General features: G+C 43.1%; 1 protein-coding gene across 2 annotated transcripts in view; it reads right to left on the minus strand.

Moving 5' to 3' along the window:
- Positions 1 to 18,267, minus strand: part of LOC148135985 (uncharacterized) — a 53,082-nt gene extending 34,815 nt beyond the window's left edge. For both annotated transcript variants that reach the window (XM_087984118.1, XM_087984117.1), the window contains exon 1: positions 17,961 to 18,267. The gene's annotated coding sequence lies outside the window, so the exon portion shown is untranslated. The remainder of the gene's footprint in view (positions 1 to 17,960) is intronic.
- Positions 18,268 to 18,342: the final 75 nt, after the last annotated feature.

Here is an 18,342-nt window from a genome sequence, read left to right on the forward strand (position 1 = left end):
TGAGGGAGCTGGATCAGTGTCAAGGACTCTCCATTTGTGTCAGAGAGGGGACTGACTGACCTGGCTGCCCAAATCCGGTGTGAACTGATGTTGGTTTTTATGTTTTTGGGGAACCTGATTCCTGAACTGGCTGAATTATATATATAGCCAGTTTGTTAACTGGTATTCCTTTTGTATTGAGGACTGATTTCTAAACTGGCTGATCTTCACAGTCAATGTGTTACAGGTATAATTCAGTTCTCATTAGGGAATTGTTGTTTCACTGGCTGGTTACAGCCTGTGTGTTACTGTTTTCTCTTTTACTTTGAGAAAAGGACTATGTTGATTGTGTGGCAGGGCTGAGCTCTTGCACTCTGGTCTTCTTATCTTTTTGTATGTGTTTTCATTTTTTTCTTGTTTGGACTAAGACCCTGTGAGAAAATGAACTTTCCAGATGAGCTGTTCCTGTGGGAAGGCCTGGCTCTTTGTCGGTGGACTATGGGCGGCACGGTGGCACAGTGGTTAGCACTGCTGCCTCACAGCGCCAGAGACCCGGGTTCAATTCCCGCCTCAGGCGACTGACTGTGTGGAGTTTGCACGTTCTCCCCGTGTCTGCGGGAGTTTCCTCCGGGTGCTCCGGTTTCCTCCCACAGTCCAAAAAGATGTGCAGGTCAGGTCAATTGGCCATGCTAAATTGCCCGTAGTGTTAGGTAAGGGGTAAATGTAGGGGAATGGGTCTGGGTGGGTTGCGCTTCGGCGGGGCGGTGTGGACTTGTTGGGCCGAAGGGCCTGTTTCCATACTGTAAGCAATCTAATCTAATCTAAGACTAGACCTCTATAAAGACTGAACACCTGTGTGTGCTGGGAGATGAGCATTCCTTGTGTACTGGCCTTCGGAGTGGACTCTGCCTTTGGGAGTGGACCAAACCCCTGTGAGTTAACTGCACCTTCACAATGTACTGTGTTCCTGTGAGTGGGCCTGGTTCTCTGTGGATAAATCAGGCCTCTATATAGACTGAATACCTGTGTGTGGTGTTTGTGTATTTGCTGCCTTCAGGAGTGGACTCTGCAATTTGGAATGGACTCTATTTCTGACAGTACACTTTGTATACTGGAGTGGACTTTGTTCCTGGGAATGGGCTCTACATTTTGAAGAGAACTGTTAATGGTAATGAACTCTGTACCAGAAGGAACTCTGGTACTCTTGTTAATTGACTGTCTGTTGCTTGTTGGGTTTATCACCTGCACTCTCTTGTGTGTCCCTGGGTCTGGCAGGCCTTAAAGTGAGCTGGGAGGCTCAGAAGTCATCCTGAAAGCTGTCACCCAGAGAGCTGGAGGGTGGGTAGACCATCCTGTAAACCTGATGTTGGGTATGCTGGCCCGAAAGCCAGAGGGTGGTTGGCCACCCTGATGCCGGTCACCCTGGGAGATGAAGGTGGGTAGGCCATTCTGAGTGCTGTCCCAAGAAGGGGTAATCGGAATGGGCTGTCCCATAGGTGGTCAGAAGGTGTCAGAGCAGCCAAAGGCCAGAAGGTTTGTGGGCTGCCCTGCGCGCCGTCTTCCCAGGGAAGGGTACAGACTGTCCGAGAGGTGGCCGGAAGGTGTGTTGGGGCAGTCCATGAGCCAGATGGCGCATTGGGGCGGAGGAGAACCAGATGGTAAATAGGGGCAGACTGAGAGCGGAAGGTGGGTAGGCCATCCTTGGTGCTGTCCCCCCAGGGAAGTACCGGGGTGGGCTGTTCTAGATGTGGCCAGAAGGTGTGAAGAGCGCTTAGGGAAGCTGGAAGGTGGGTAGGATGTCCTGATCGCTGTCGTCCTGGGGGTTTGGGGAAACAAGACGGGCTGTCCTAGAAGTGGCCAGAAGTTGACAGGGTGGACTGAGAGCCAGAAAGGGTATGGGGCAGATCAAGAGCCGGAAGGGGTGTACGGGTGGGCTGCCTTAGAGTGCTGGAAGCTGGGAGGGACGGGTGGGTTGCAGGGATGGTCTGTATTCTATACACTTTCTTATCTATTTGGACTGTCTTGTATGTATTTGTTACTGCATCTTTTGATGTGACTGAAAGTGGAATTTGTTCTCATTTCTTTGAAAACTGGTTGAATGGTGGGGTTTGGGGCCTGGCTTTGCTGCTCCTCTCCCTTGTAAATTGCTGTTCCTCTGTATACAGCTGTTAATGTTAATTGTTTGTAAGCTGGACTGTTTAATAAAATTTAAAGAAAGGAAACGGGAGTGTCAGGCACCCTATCACTCTGAGAGCTGGCTCTGAGGGAGCTCGATCAGTGTCAAGGACGTCCCTCATATCAATAAAGGGTGGCTTGGTGACAGAATACCGGCCTGTATGGAGTTATTTCAATCTACCTTCTTGAACCACTGCAGTCCATTTGTTGTAGGCACACCAATGATGTTGTTAGGGAGGGAGTTCCTGGATTTTGTCCCAGTGACACTAAAGGAACAACAGCAATGTATTGGTGGCTTTGCCTATATCTGCCTGGGCCCCAAGCTCTGGGATCCTCTCTCAAACCTCTGACTCCGTCCCTCCTGTTTTAATTCTTAAAACCTTTATCATTGATTAAGCTTTTATTCATTTCATATCACCATATGTGAATTTGTCATGTTTTGCTTTATAACACTGCTGTGAAGCACCTAGAGACATTATTGAGCTGACTGTGCTCTACAGAGATTAACTGTTGGACATTTAGAATAGTGTAAAAATTGAAAGGTTGATGATTAGTCTTATGGTACAGTAGTATGGTATAGATTCCAAAGTAGACAGACCTTACCTTTAAGGCAGATGAATTCGCCATATGTGACATTCAAGCATAAAAGAATCTGCCTTGCCTTCAACACTACCTGTCTCTCCACCTACCTGTGTGCCATCTGCAAACTTAGCAACAACGTCCAGATTTAGATTTAGATTTTTAGATTTAGATTACTAACAGTGTGGAAACAAGCCCTTTGGCCCAACGAGTCCACACCGACCCTCCGAAGGGCAACCCACCCAGACTCTTGCCTCTACATTTACCCCTTCACCTAACACTACGGGCAATTTAGCATGGCCAATTCACCTAACCTGATCATTCTTTGGACTGTGGGAGGAAACTGGAGCACCCAGAGGAAACCCACGCAGACACGGGGAGAATGTGCAAACTCCACACAGACAGTTGCCTGAGGCGGGAATTGAACCCAGGTCTCTGGCGCAGATCGTTAATATATAAGGTGAATATTTGTGCTCCCAACATAGAAACCTGTGGAACTCCAATATTCATTGGCTGGCATCCTGAAAAAGACCCCTTTGTCCCTACTGTCTGCTGTGTGTCATCAGCCAATCCTCTGTGCATATTAGTACCTTGCCCCTAATACCATGAACTCGTATTTTATTTAGCAGTCTCCTGTGCACCATCTTGTCAAAGGTGTGCTAGAAATCCAAGTAGACCATGTCCACTGGCTCTCCTTTGTCTAGGTTGCCCATTACCTTCTCAAAGAATTCTAACAGATTTGTCAGGCATGACCTCCCCTTCATAAAGCTGTGCCGACTCTGCCCTATTTTATTATGCACTTCCAAATACTCTAAGAGAAAGTGAGGACTGCAGATGCTGGAGATCAAAGCTGAAAATGTGTTGCTGGAAAAGCGCAGCAGGTCAGGCAGCATCCAAAGAGCAGGAGAATCGATGTTTCGGGTTCCTGAAGAAGGGCTCATGCCCGAAACGTCGATTCTCCTGTTCCTTGGATGCTGCCTGACCTGCTGCGCTTTTCCAGCAATACATTTTCAGCTCACTTCCAAATACTCCACAATTTCATTCTTAATAATGGACTATAAAATCTCACCATGACTGATGTCAGGCTAATCAGCCTATACTTTCCCATCCTCTGCCTTCCTCTCTTCATAACCAGGGCTGTTACTTTTGCCATTTTCTAGTCTTCTAGACTCCAGTGACTCCTGAAAAATGGCCACGAATGCCTCTAAAATCACCTCCACTATTTCCTTCTGAACTCTGGGGTATAGTCCATCTGGTCATGGGTGATTATCCACCTTCTGACATTTCAGCTTTCCCAGTACCTTCTCTTTAGTGATCACCACGACACTCACCTCTGACCCCCTGACTCTCTTGAATTTCTTGTATGCTGCAGGTGTCTTCCACAGTGAAGTCTGATTTAAAGCACCTATTCAGTCCCACCACCATTTATTTGTTCCCATTGCTACTTCTCAGCCTCATTTTCCAGCAACACAACGTCCACTCTTGCCTCTTGCTTTCTTCTAATATATCTAAAACACTTGCAATTTTCTTTTATATTACTAGCTAGCTTACCCTCATGTTTCATCCTTTTTCCACTTATTCCTTTCTTATTGCCTTCTGCTAGTTTTTTAAGGCTTCGCAATTCTCTGGCTTCCCATTAATCTTCACCATATAGTATGTTTTTTTATGCTACCCCTGACTTCCCTTGTCAACCGTAGTTGCCTTGTCCTCCCCTTAGTATGTTTTTTCTTCCTTGGAATGATTTTCTATTGTGGCCCCCAAATTACCCCCAGAAACTCCTGCCATTGCTGTTCTACCATCTTTCCTGCTAAGTTCCCCTTCCAATCAACTCTAGCCAGCTCCTCTCTTTAGTTACCTTTCCTCAATTATAATACCATTACATTTGTTTCAAGTTTTTCCCTCTCAAACTACAGGGTGAATTCTATCATATTGTGGTCACTGCTGCCCAGGGTTCCTTCGCCTTAAGCTCTCTAGTCAAGTCTGCCTTATTACATCACCAAACCCAGAATTGCCTGTAACCTGAGTTTTAGAAGAAACTGCTCCAAAAAACTATCTTGCAGATATTCCACAATTTCCTTTTCTTGGGATCCGTTATCAACCTGATTTTCCCAGTCTGTTTGCATATTGAAGTTACACCATGATCATTGTAATAGTGCCTTTCTTTCCTACCTTTTCTATCCTTATTTATTTTCTGCCTTTGACCTGACTATTGCTAGGAAGCCTGTACATAACTCCCATTAAGGCCTTTTGCCCCTTGCAGTTCCTCAACTCTGCCCAGATTCCACACTTTCTGACCCCATACTGCTTCTTGCTATTGATTTAATTTCTTTTCTTACTAACAAGTTAACCTTGCCCTTTCTGCCCATCTTCCATCCTTTCAATAATAAGTGTGTATATGGATATTAGATCCCAGCCCTGATCTTGCAGGCACGTCTCTGTGATGCCCACAACATGGAACCTGCCAATTTCAATCTGTGCTACAAGCTCATTTACCTTGTTTTATATACTGTGTGTATTTAAGTGCCCTCAGTCCTACATTGACTGCCCCCTTCTTATAATTGTCACCTTATCTGCTGTGCCTGAAGTTAGATTCCTGATCCTTTCCATATTCTCTGTTCCCACGTATCTGCTACCCTGTAGTACATTTTGCTAATGGTACACACTGATGCTACTGAGCATCACTGGTGGAGAGAGTGAATGTTTATTGATGTAATGTCAATCAAACAGGCTGCTCTCTCCTAGATGGTGTCAAACTTCTTGACCATTGTTGAATCTGCACCTATCCAAGCAAAAGGGGACTTTTTCATCACACTCCTGACTGCGCCTTGTCGATGATGAATGGGCTTTGGGGAGTCAGGAGGTGAGTTACTAGCTGCAGTGTTCCTACCCTCTCTTGCAATCTCAGTATTTATGTGGCCAGTCCAGTTCCTGATCAATTAAGATGTTGATAGTGGAAGAATTCAGTGATGGTAATGCCATTGGATGTCAAGGTGTCATGGTTAAATTGTCTCTTCTGGACATGGTCATTACCTGGCTTCAGCTGTTTCTTGATACCATATGAAGTGAATCGAATTGGTTGAAGATTGGCATCTGTGATGCTGGGAACCTCGGGAGGTGGCTAAGATGACTTATTGATTTTGCAATTCTGACCCAAAACTATTCCAAGTGCTGGAGCCTTAAATTTTCTACTGGATTTATCCAAATTGAATCCCTTAGCCGTAACAGTTACAACTTTTTAAGAAGCAAAATCATTTTTAGATGTTTCTGTAGATCAGATTTTCCTTTAAATTCTGTCTCTGGGTTGTCAAGGCTGCCGAATCTCAGGGGAATTGTTTCCAGCATTGTCAGAGCCTTACAGTATGGGGGAGACCTCTACTGTTTCAGGTCTCAGGAGAAATCCCATGAAGTAAAGCTACTCCTTCACATCCTGTGAGAGATCTGTTGCCTTGTCATCGTGGACCTTCAGATCCGCTCCTGGGTGTTGTACAACCTATGAAGGTATCCATCACGGCGTCATCACTTTTTATAAGGTTACCAGAGTACAGTAACTACTTAACCAGTCTCCGTAAACCCAATGTCTAGATTTATTTGCCACTGACAGACCTGGGACCAGGGGTTGAGCAAAAGCATTTGAGCATTTGTCCTCCAGTGCCAGTATTAACCATTAGATACAGAACACTTTTTTTTGTACTGAAAATAAAGCTCTGTCCACACTGTCCCCATCAAACAGTCCCAGGACAGGCACAGCACAGGGTTAGATACAGAGCACAGCGTCCTCTATACTTTCCCCATCAAATATTCCCAGGACGGGGACAGCACGGAGTCAGGTACAGAGTACAGCTCTCTCTAATTGTCCCCTCAAACATTTCCAGAGCAGGTACCACATGGGGTTAGATAGAGAGTAAAACTTCCTCTTCTCAATTGGACGTAATGCAATCTCTACATTGTCTCCATCAAACAAAGCTCTTTCTACACTGTCACCAACACACACTCTCAAGGCAGATGTAGCACAGCATTAGACAGAAAGCTCCCTCTATACTGTCCTCATCAAACACCCTAAAGGAGGAACAGCACAGGGTTAGATGCAAATTAATACTCTTTCATACCCATTCAGCTCTTGTGCTCACTGTATTTCATTGGCTATTAGTTAAGCAATGCTCCATTTTAAAATTCCCAATTCTGTTTTCCATCCGTCTGTTGTCCTACCCACCCCGCCCCCATAATCTCACAGCCCTACTCCTTTTAAGAACTCTGCATCCCTACGAATCTCTCCATTTGAGCATCACCGATTTTAATCTCTCCATCTATAACCTGTAGTGGCTGTGTTTTGATTTGCCTGGGCTCCAAGCTCTGGGATTCCCTCCCTCAAACTTCTGACTCTGTCTTTCCTTTACTACTTAAAACCTCCATCATTGATCAAGCTTTTATTCACTTCATATCACCACATGAGAATTAATGTTGAATTTTGCTTTATAACACTATTGTGAAGTGCTTGGAGACTTTATTGGGCTCAATGTGCGATACAGGGATGAGCTGTTATGTTTCTAGCATAATGTAAAGGTTGAGAGGTTGATGATCAATCTTCTGTTATTATAGTATAGATTACAAAGTAGTCAGACCTGTACATTTAAGACAGATGATATCATGATATGTGACATTTAAGCATAAAGAAATCTCCCTTGCCTTCAGTCACTTTCTGTGTAATCCAATCAGTGTAGGTTATATTTATTTAATATCCAGTAATATCAGGAAGCACAGAACTCAGTCCATGGTGTAGGTCTGTGATATTGGAGCCATGTGAGCAGTTAGTATTGTAAATAAACTTCATGACATCTGTCTCAACAAGAACCCAACTCTCTGAGAGACTAAGGTACAGAAAACTACAAATCACATCATGGTGGCAGTAAATAGGTTCCTAAAAGCAAATCATGACAGCTAGTCAGTGGCAGTAAATAGATTGTAAAAACTTGGAAGATGATAGCAGAATGACAGTCATGAGAAGTCTTTTTCCTAATAGCCACCAATCAATCTGTCCAGCTACAATCAAATTAATGTATAAAGTCCAAAACAAAAGGCTGTACACCTGTACCAAAGCATGAGTACTCTATCTCACTCTCTTTCAAAACAAAAAAACTGCATTTTATAAGAAACCCAGAACAACACTTCTTTAAAAAAAAGCTTTTAAATGGTGCTGAAAGGACAGCTCCAAGTTATTAAATGGATTCAGGGTATTTAAAAAAAATACAAAATGAAATGTTTTATATACATAGTCATTGGGTGTTATGCCATCTTGCCTCTCAGAAAAGACACAAAGATAAAGAAAAAAACCATACATGGCATCATAACTCAGTCTCTTTAAATGCAAGCATCACCTTCAGGCATAAGCCTGCAATAATTAAAGGAGCAGCAATGTACAAAATAACAACAACAGAGAATAATAGAGTAAAGAAAGAAGTCAACAAGAAAATGGGAAAAGCACAACAGTACAATATAGATTTTGTTTGCAATTTTTAGAGCTACACAAAATAAAGTTGGAAAACATCTCATAATGGATTGACAATCCATTGACGTGCTGTCAAAAGTTTAATTGTTTAAAGAAAGAAATATTCTTTATGGATCAGCAAATGAGTGACAGAGGATGCTCGGCTGTGAATCTCCTTAATGTGGGCATTGAACAGTTAAGAATAGTACAGTTCTCTGGTATTTTTGAGGACAAGTACAGAAATCTTGGCAATATTTTTTAGATTTTAAAAGATCAATTTAAATTTTGTGTCAATTTCAGGATACACAAGATTGAATTCATGTCATGGCACCAAACAGCCAGAAGAAATGACCAATTTGTAGGCAAAAGTACAGAATGTGATTTCATCAAAGCTAACTTCGTTGAAAGGTTTATGAACTGGTCATTGCCTCTACGCCCATCAGATTCTTTAGAAAATCACTTCTGGACATATTCAAAGAAAAGACCATTGATGTTTTTTGAGAAGAAGGATGCAAGTTTGAAGAAATTGTGGCAGATCAGAAGCATCTCCAAGTTTTGATTCTGGAGGAGTCATTGCAGCTGTCAGCTGGCTCTGTGGAACTTCCAATCTTGCATGAGATGTGGCTTATCTCAATAACCAAGTGTCCAGCAATTTGTGATATATGCAAGCATTGTTTTAAAAGAGGACATTGGGGTAAAATGTATAAGCAGCCCAATTGCCCAGGAACACCCAAATGCCAAGCAACACAATGCTGCACAGTATTTTGAGAAAGAATCACTCAAGGAATAATGCCAAGGACATTTCCAATGTTCCATCCATGACACACAAACTTATCAACAAATCGTAACTGCAACATTACAGCTTACAGACCTCAGGCAGGCAGTATGTGTGGTCAATTTGGCAGACCACTGGATCCTGTCAGCAAAGCTGTAATGTTTACCTGCATTCCATTGACAGACTGTAAAAGAAATATATGCTAAATGTCAAAATTTGCATTTGTGCATGTACAAATATAATTGCTTAATGCATCTTATAGAGGATGTGCTCAAGAATTGGGCGCAATGTGGTGAAGTCTGCGTAAGATACACTGACCACTTATAATGGATCTGACATTCCTTGATTCACATTATCTACCCTAGATACAAATATGCATCCTCAGTCTTTTACATTGTTGAAATAGATGGTCTACCAGTATTCTTAGATCTATGTATTATTCAAATCTACAAGATAGCACACCACAGAGTGAAGCAGCAAGTCATGAAAACATGTAAAAATTAGATCTGGTATTGCTGATCCTGTAAGGCATTATCTGAAAGTATAAAGACAATATCTCAATGTGCATCTTGTAAATGTTTATTGTGAAAAGGAATACCAATTTTAAAAAGGAAAAGTAGAAGAAAATAATGTATTATGGCATAGATTCCACATCAGATAGGTCTGTACCTTTAAGACAGTTTAATGATATCACAATATAAAGATATTCGCCTGACCTTCAATCAGGTTCTCTGCATAACAGAGTCAGGTATTGTGTTCAGTCAGACAGCTATGAACATGTGTTGTAAAGTAACATCAGTAAGCATATAAATCAGATCATTGTAACCATGTAAATAGTCAATGTTGCAAATCAATTTCAAGATATCTGTCCCAAAAATGATTTGAGTCTCTGGTATATGGTTTAAGATGATAAGAAAAAGGAACAGGTAAAGGCCGTTTGGCCCCTTGAGCCCTCTCTGCCATTCAAAAGGTCATGGCTGATCCAACATTCTTAATGTCCACTTTCCTAAATTTTCCCTGTTGATTCCCCTATTGATCAAGAACCTATCTATCTCAGCCTTACATAAACACAAGGACTTTGCCCCACATACCGACTAACATATGCAAAAGCACAAACCACATCAAGTCTGGTCTAACATGGTGCAATATCCTTCTATGACTTTTGTATGGTGTGCTTGAGAATGAAAAATTCTGTGCTGCTAGTGCCATTTTGTGTTATCTCTGCCTGTTGTAAACTTAGATAAACATCATGACCTGAACCATGCATAATATATTGGTTTACACAAAAATACATGGATTCATTTATTACATTTTGGAGAAGCTGGTGGCAGTATTACCCAACTGGAGAACTCATACACTTGTCTGAATTGGTAGCTTTTTCAGAACAAAATTGGTTTGAATTGTAGTGGTAGGGCTTAATGAATATGCATAAGTGCCTCTGAGCTATGCTGTATCTGTGACCTCAATAATGTTGTGGAAAAGACTCTGCCAGAAGGTTTGAATTAATGCAGATCTTTGGAAGATGACTGTGGCTATATCATCATATATACATTGTTAATAAAGACAGTCTAAAGAAACCTTGAGGTCAGAGTTGAGCTTATCTGGAGATTAGACAACCCCATACTAAAACATGAATCACAGTATATTTAATTATTCCGCTTCTAGTGATACGTACAGAAAAGTGTTACCTCAACCATTTAAAGTTGTACCCCAACAATGACTGTAATCTTTACCCCTGCATGTAAGATGCTGGACCTGAGGTGGTTTTATAGACTCCTAACATCATAAGGTGTGGTCCAAATGCACAAGCCTGATGCGAGCACCCCACTAGATAGCAATATGTATTTATATTTCCAAGCCCCTCATTCAACTTGAAGCAAGGATTTAAGCCCCTGAAACTTTTGACACAGGAATGCTATCACTGGTTTAAAAACCTACTCCCCATTCCTTGCTATCAAGAGGTGGAAACGACAATCCACATAGGCTTAACCTGAACTGTTAAGGAAGTGGAGCTATGATATGCTCCAAGTGAGTATTGGCTAACCTATGACCCATTGATAGCCAGAGCTGATAGCCTCACCTGTGTGGGAAAATGTTGTAATGATTGGATTTGTGAATGTAGTTGAACGACAGCAGAGCAACATGCAAGAATCAACTCTCATGTAAGATTTTTCCCTTGTTTGCGACTGGGTTTCCATCTGGTTTCCATCTTGGGTCTTGTTCAGAGGCTGCCCCAAGGAGGCTTCTGAAAAACCATTGCATTTTCCCTCCCGCTGAAGTATGTTTTAAATCATGTACAAATAGCAAGATTTCAAAACATAAATCAGCATCAATTGTTTAAACAGCACTCATATGGGGGAGGGACGCAGAATCATCAAGAAAGATAGAAAAACAAATCTCAGTATTTAGTCCAACGGGTCACTGTGATTTTGTCTCCAGCCTACAGTTTATGAATAGAGTATCCCCACTCATTAATGTCCTCAAGGAGTTCAAGTCACAAATTGTCTCCTTTTCCAGAAACCCAGGTTTGCAGATTTCTTTATTTTCCTCTATCTCTCAGTAATGTGATAGTAAAATTCTCAGGCTTGTCTTCAAATCCCTCCCTAGTCTCCCTATGTCTGTAACTTCTTCCAGTCCTAACAATCTATTCCCCACACTCCCTGAGATATTTCCATTCCTCTAAATCTGACCTCTGCAGCCTCCTTGATTTTCACGAGAGAGTGGGGTGTAGTGTAGGTGAAATGATGTTTTACTCCTTCATCTGTCAGATCATAGAATCTCTAATGTGAGGCAGGCCATTCAGTCCATCAAGTCCACACAGACCCTCTGAAGAGCATCCCACCCACATCCACCCCATCCCTGTAACCTTGCATTTCCCATGGCTAACCCACCCAGCCTGCACATCCCTGGACACTATGGGAAATTTAGCATGGCCAATCCACCTAACCTGCATGACTTTGGAGTGCGGGAGGAAGCCCATGCAAACTCACACAGTTTCTCAAGACTGGAACTAAACCCATATCCCTGGCGCTTTGAGGCGTCAGTGCTAACCACTGAGCCACGTTGTCATCCCAATCTAGATGCCTCATCTAGAGTAAAGTGAAGGTCAGCAAAAGGAGGGTTGATGAGGCATACTTGGATGATACATGTCAGAGAGTGGGTTGCAGACGTGTTACAGTGTATGTGTGAGGATGGTACAAGCATGATATATTGTGACAACGGATGTCCTGGTAGGGGAAAATACATAGAGAACAGTCAGATAACCTCAGTGAACGCCTTGATAAACCAGCAAGTGAATTGCCCTCTCTGACCAAATTGAACTCTCACTCACTGTGCTGGGAGTAATTTGCACACATTTGTATCTGGATTCCAGAGGAACTTACCATTCTTTAGAGAGTTTATGATTTTGAGCTTCGTGTGCACTGTTGGAGCGAGATTTTTAATCTTTCGTCCAAAAATTACCCTGACTCACTCGTAAGAGAATACTCGCCTTTTGTTAGAATGGGACCCTGGCCCATCGACATATATCACATATTAAGAGGATGGAGTGAAAAAGGATGATAAGAATGAAGATGCAGAAGAATGAAAGGATTAGAAAGAGGGAAAGAGCGAGTCAACGGGATGGAGAGAGGGGTGAGAGAGAGAGCATGCAAAAGGCACAGAGTGAGAGACACAAAAAGAAATAGAGCAAGGAGAAGGAAGGGAGAGAGATTGGCAGAGAAGTTTGGGGGAAAGAGAATGAGGAAATTAAAAGAAAGGGAGGAAAAAATGAAAGATGTAAAAGGAAACAAAAAGGAGGCAGAGAAATAGAGGGGAAAGACAAAGAGAAAGAAAAAGGAGAGAACCAATAAAAGAAACATTTAAACAGGAATCCAGGAATAAGCACATGGAGAAGCACTGAGATTGCCTTTTCAGTGTTTTTTCAGGGAAGGGAGATATGAAATGTCATATACACAGAATCAGCTCCAATCAGGTTCGTCTTTAATAATCTAAAACTCAGACTCCAGCAGGAATGGCTCATAATATGACAGGGAAAAAGATTTGGAGTCTGTCTTCACATTGGTTAGTAACTCTCGTATATTGTCAATTGCCATTGCTGGTTGTAGTACTAATGTCCGTTCTTCATCTGTACTACAAAAACTGATTGGTCAAATGGAAAACATCTTGTGTTTGGAAACGTTATGAATGTTGTCAAGGCACAGGAAGCAGTGAGATCAAGAAGCTGGACTACACGTTCCTGTGTTGTCATTGCTGACCATGGGGAGTTGCAATGAAAGCATTCCAGCAATAGCCACTGTATGTACCCAATTGATGACCAGGATCTCTTTCCTTCTCCTTGTCAGAAAAGTGAAATTCAAAGATCACTTGTTTGCCATGATTAGCTATTCAAATTATGGTATTGTTGGGCAAAGTCTATGGCACGCTTGCCTTCATTGGAAGGGGTGTTGAATATAAGGATAGGCAAGTTATGCTGTAGCTTTATATCTACAGTCACGGAATGCTACTCGATGAAACTTGCTTGATCTATATTAGCTTATGGGGATGGCAGCATGGTACCTCTCCAAAGTTCTCTTTCTGAGCATCAGGGTTTTTTTTTCTCTGAATGTAATATTGTATCTGGAATCTGAACTCTCCACTTATCTTAAAGAGTGCTTGCTTTGGTCCAGAAGTCAGCAGCCTGAACGATTAATCCAGGGAATGTGTCTCAGTCAAAATGATTATGGAGCTTCATAAAAATTAACCCATGGCATGTGGGTGTCTCTGACAAGACCAGCATTAGTATCCATCCCTAACTGGCCTTTGAATTGAGTGGCTTGCCAAGCCACGTCAGAGGGTCAATCATATTGCTGTGGGTCTGGAGTCATATGTAGTATATACCAGGTAAGAATGGCAGACCATCCCTAAAAGGCGTGAGTGAACCAGCCAGGCTTTTACAATTGACAGTGGTTATGTGGTTGCCATAGGCTTGCTTTTAATTCCAGATTTTTAAAATTGAATTCAAATGTTACCATCTTTCATGGCGGGAGTTGAAGCCATGTTCCCAGCACATTAGCCTGGAGCCTCTGGATTACCTAGTCCAGTGATTAAATCACCACCACCTGCTTTGTTGTGAAAGCCACCTGGTTCACTGATGTCCTTGAGGGGAGGGATAAATCTGCCATCCTTACCTAGTCTGTGACTACATGTAACTCCAGACCCACGCTAGGATTGCCAACTGGGATTACATATATCTCTGAAGGTTTAAGCAATGTCTTTACTCCCCACATTACTCAGCCATTGGCCTGCCAACAGTTACATCCTTGTGACCTATGGCCTTCCTACTCAAATTGGAAAGAAAAAGACTCGCTACCCAATTGGATGATGGATAACTATCAGCCGAACAGCTTTTAAATTCCCCCCCATTTTGACTTTTTATATCTGGTAAAGAGAGAAGCTTGAAGCACACTACAAAACAAAAAGCATCTTTTTGGCTCAGTGGTTAGCACTGCTGCCTCACAGCACCAGGATCCCAGGTTCGATTCCAGCCTCGGGTGATTGTGTGGAGTTTGCACATTCTCCCTGTGTCTGCGTGGGTTTCCTCCAGGTGCTCCGGTTTTCTCCCACAGTCCAAAGATGTGCAGGCCAGGTGAATTGGCCATGCTAAATTGCCCATAGTGTTAGGTGCATTAGTCAGAAGGAAATGGGTCTGGTTGGGTTACTCTTTAAAGGGCGGCACAGTGGCTCAGTGGTTAGCACTGCTGCCTCACAGCACCAGGGACCTGGGTTCGATTCCAGTCTCGGGTGACTGTCTGTGTGCACTTTGCGTATTCTCCCCTTGTCTGCATGGGTGTCCTCCCACAATCCAAAGATGTGCAGGTCAGGTGAATTGGCCATGCTAAATTGCCCATCGTGTTAAGTGTGTTAGTCAGGGGTGAATATAGGGTGGGGGAATGGGTCTGGGTGGGTTACTCTTCGGAGGGTCGGTGTGGACTTGCTGGGCCGAAGGGCCTGTTTCCATACTGTAGATAATCTAATCTAAATTTTTTCTAATTTTTTAGCACTGTTGGACATAGCAATATCCTAGAGACCCCAAGCCAGTCCAGCATGGGACGGCAACTCTATCCCACATCGACCTGGTCAATTCACAATTGCCTCTCAGAAATGCTGAAGTGAGTCCCACAGAAACAAAGCTGTTGGTGGCATGGTGGTTCAGTGGTTAGCATTGCTGCCTCATAGTGTCAGGGATCTGAATCTCATTCCACCCTTGGGTGGCTCTCAGTGTGTAATTTGCACACCCTCCCTGTGTCTGCATTGATCTCCTCCAGTTTCACATCCTTCAGATGTGCAGGTTAGGTGGATTGGCCATGGGAAATGCAGGGTTACATGGATAGGACAAGGGATGGTTCTGGGTGGGATACTCTTCAGATGGTCGTTGTAGACTTGATGTGGCTGAATGGCCTGTTTCCGCATTGTGGGGATTCTATGACTCTTACCTACCATGTAGCTCAATCCAGAGTGCCACCACCTTCTCAGAGTCAACTCAGTAGGTGTAGGAAATGTCAGCCTTACCAGCAACATCTCAGGAATTCTTTTAAAAAAACAATGTTTTAAGTATAGGAGGTGTGTTTGCTGAATTGTTCCCTCATGTGAGCGTGTTTGTTCTGCAAAGATTGTACATCGATGCCCATGAAGCTATCAGTCTCACTGTTGCCTACATTACAGCAGTGACCGCACTTTGTAAAGTGTCTTGGGGCATTCTGAAAGCGCAGCACTAGAAGAACAGGAGGAGGCCATTCAGCCCCTCAAACCCCATTTATCAAAATTCATTGCAATCATGGCTGGTCCATCACTCAACCTTTGGTTGGCTAAAAAGAACAACTGTTCATTTATCCTGTTGACAGGAGAGAGTTCCAAATCTCTATTACCCTTTGCATTGTGAAACTTATCCTTATTTCAAGCCAGAAGGCCAAGCTCCATGATTTAGTCTCTGCCTCTTCATCCAACATGAGATGAAAAGTGCTATATAAATGTGAATTATTTCAGCTTGCATGTTGTGATATGCAGTTGTTAGATTGTATGCAGTAGTATGAGGGGATAGACAGTGTCACAATCATTCATCAAAATGACTGGCTCAATTCAGAGTTAAAGATACGGTGACATTTACAGCACAGACAGATCATTCAGGCCATTGCACCTATTGCTAGCTGAAATTAACACTAAAATTTTTCTAAACAAAAAAAAATTGAAAAAAACTAGATGCTGGAAATCTGAAACAAAAAGAGAAATTGCTGGAAAACCTCAACAGGTCTGACACCATCTGTGGAGAGAAATCAGAGTCAATATTTCGGGTCCAGTGATCTTTCTTCAGAACTGATGGTAGCTAGGAATTCTGGATTATATACAGAAAAGTAAATGAGAGAAAAATTTGTACAAAAGAGTGGATAGAGACCAGCCTGGGAGAATGAAAAGCTGCTAATGGGGACTATTAGTAACTGACAATGGATAGGTGACAAGATAGACAGACAAGATAGACAGACAGGAGGCTGGCAGATCACAGGAAGCCTCAGGAGGTGGAGAAGTCGACATTTCAGGTGTAACCCTTCTTCAGGATTGGGGCTGGGTGTAGGGGTAGCTGCAGATAAAGGGGGTGGTAGTGGGAGCAGGGTGGTGAAATGGGGATAGGTGAAAACAGATTGAGGGTACGACCTGTCGGTCAATGGGAAGAATGAATCTGGTTGGTGGCAGGGAGGAGTGGAAGAGATGGGAAGGGGCAGGGAAGGGAGTCGGGGGATGGAAGGGAGGCTATTTGAAATTGGAGAACTCAATGTTGAGTCCTTCAGACTGTAGGCTGCCCAGGCAGAGGATGAGGTGTTGTTTGCACTGTAGCTTGTTGTGGCAATGGAGGAGGCCAAGGATGGTCATGTTGGAAAAGGAGTGTTTAGGGGAATTGAAATGGGTGGTGACTGGAAGGTCCAGTCAGCCCCTGCGGGTCTGGCTGTGAAGCTCGGCAAACTGTTCCTTAAGTTAACATTCTCCCCGATGTAGAGAAGACCACACCGGGAGCACCTGATACAGTAAACTAGGTTGGAAGAGAGGCAGCTGAACCTCTGTCTCACCTGGAAGGACTTCACTTCACCACCCTGCCCTTGTCACCCTCTTTATCTGCAGCTCCCTCTACATCCACCTCCCAGTCCTGAAGAAGGGTTACACCTGAAATGTCGACTTCTCCACCTCCTGTTGCTGCCCTGGCTTGCTGTGTTCTTCCAGCCTCCTGCCTGTCTATTTTGGATTCCAGTATCTGCAGTTTTTTTTGTCTCTAAACACGTGATGACAAGGCCGGGGGTGTAGGGTTTAGGATAAGGGTATGGGAGAAGGTGCCTCAAGCCCTAAAATTGTTGAATTCAATATTGAGTCCAGAAGGCTGTAGAGTTCCCAAGCAGGAAATGAGGTGCTGCTCTTCTGGCTGACGCTGAGCTTCTCTGGAACACAGCAGCAAACCTGAGACAGAGATGTAGGCCAGAGAACACAGGTGGTGTGTTGGAGTAGCAGGCAACTGGAAGTTCGGGGTCTTTTTGCGAACAGAACGTAGGTGTTTGGTGAAGCGAACACCCAGCCTGTACTTTATTCACCCAATGTAGAGGAGACCACATTGTGAGCTGCCGTGTTCTCTCTCTTTGGGGTGTATTTCCACCTATAGTTTACTCCTCCCCCACCCTATCTTCTGCATGAAAAACATCCTTTCCCTAGCTACCATCAGTTCTGAGGAAGCTCACTGGACCTGAAGTGTTAACTCTGATTTCTCTCCACGGATGCTGCCAGACCTGTTGAGATTTTCCATCAATTTCTGTTTGTAATTGTCATTCATCTTAAAATTAAAACACACTTGCAATTAATTCCCATTCTTCAGAAATATAACTGTTAAAATGTAAAACTATCTACTTCATGCATGAACACATGCTGATCTGACTGGGGCTTCAAGCAGTTACTTACTTTTTGAAGAACTTCAGAATTTGGGGACAGCGGGTAAATTAAGTGTTAAGGCACGTCCATTTGTTGCTGAGTGCAATAGAATGAATGCCAGCCTGTTTGGCAATGTTCATCCCTTTCACCAGTGTCCAAAGGCACTTAATTAGATTGGGACAAATGCATGGGTGTTCTGCTTCAAATTTGTGACCTCTCAAAAGTGGCATATGTCAGTAAGCTGTCAACAGCAGAAGTTGAAAGACTGCTTCAAAGCCCGACGTAAAATCTATTTAGTGCACAAGATTTATTTATTGTTAAATGAGCAGATATTGTTACCAGACTCCCTGGCAAAAGCAAAAATAGAATCACTAATCAGCCATGGATATTATGCTTCAAATCTGTGACCTTT

The sequence above is a fragment of the Chiloscyllium plagiosum genome, unplaced genomic scaffold (genome assembly GCF_037043375.1).
Source record: "Chiloscyllium plagiosum isolate Xiang-an unplaced genomic scaffold, Cpla_swu_hap1 HiC_scaffold_47, whole genome shotgun sequence".
Classification (NCBI taxonomy): domain Eukaryota; kingdom Metazoa; phylum Chordata; class Chondrichthyes; order Orectolobiformes; family Hemiscylliidae; genus Chiloscyllium; species Chiloscyllium plagiosum.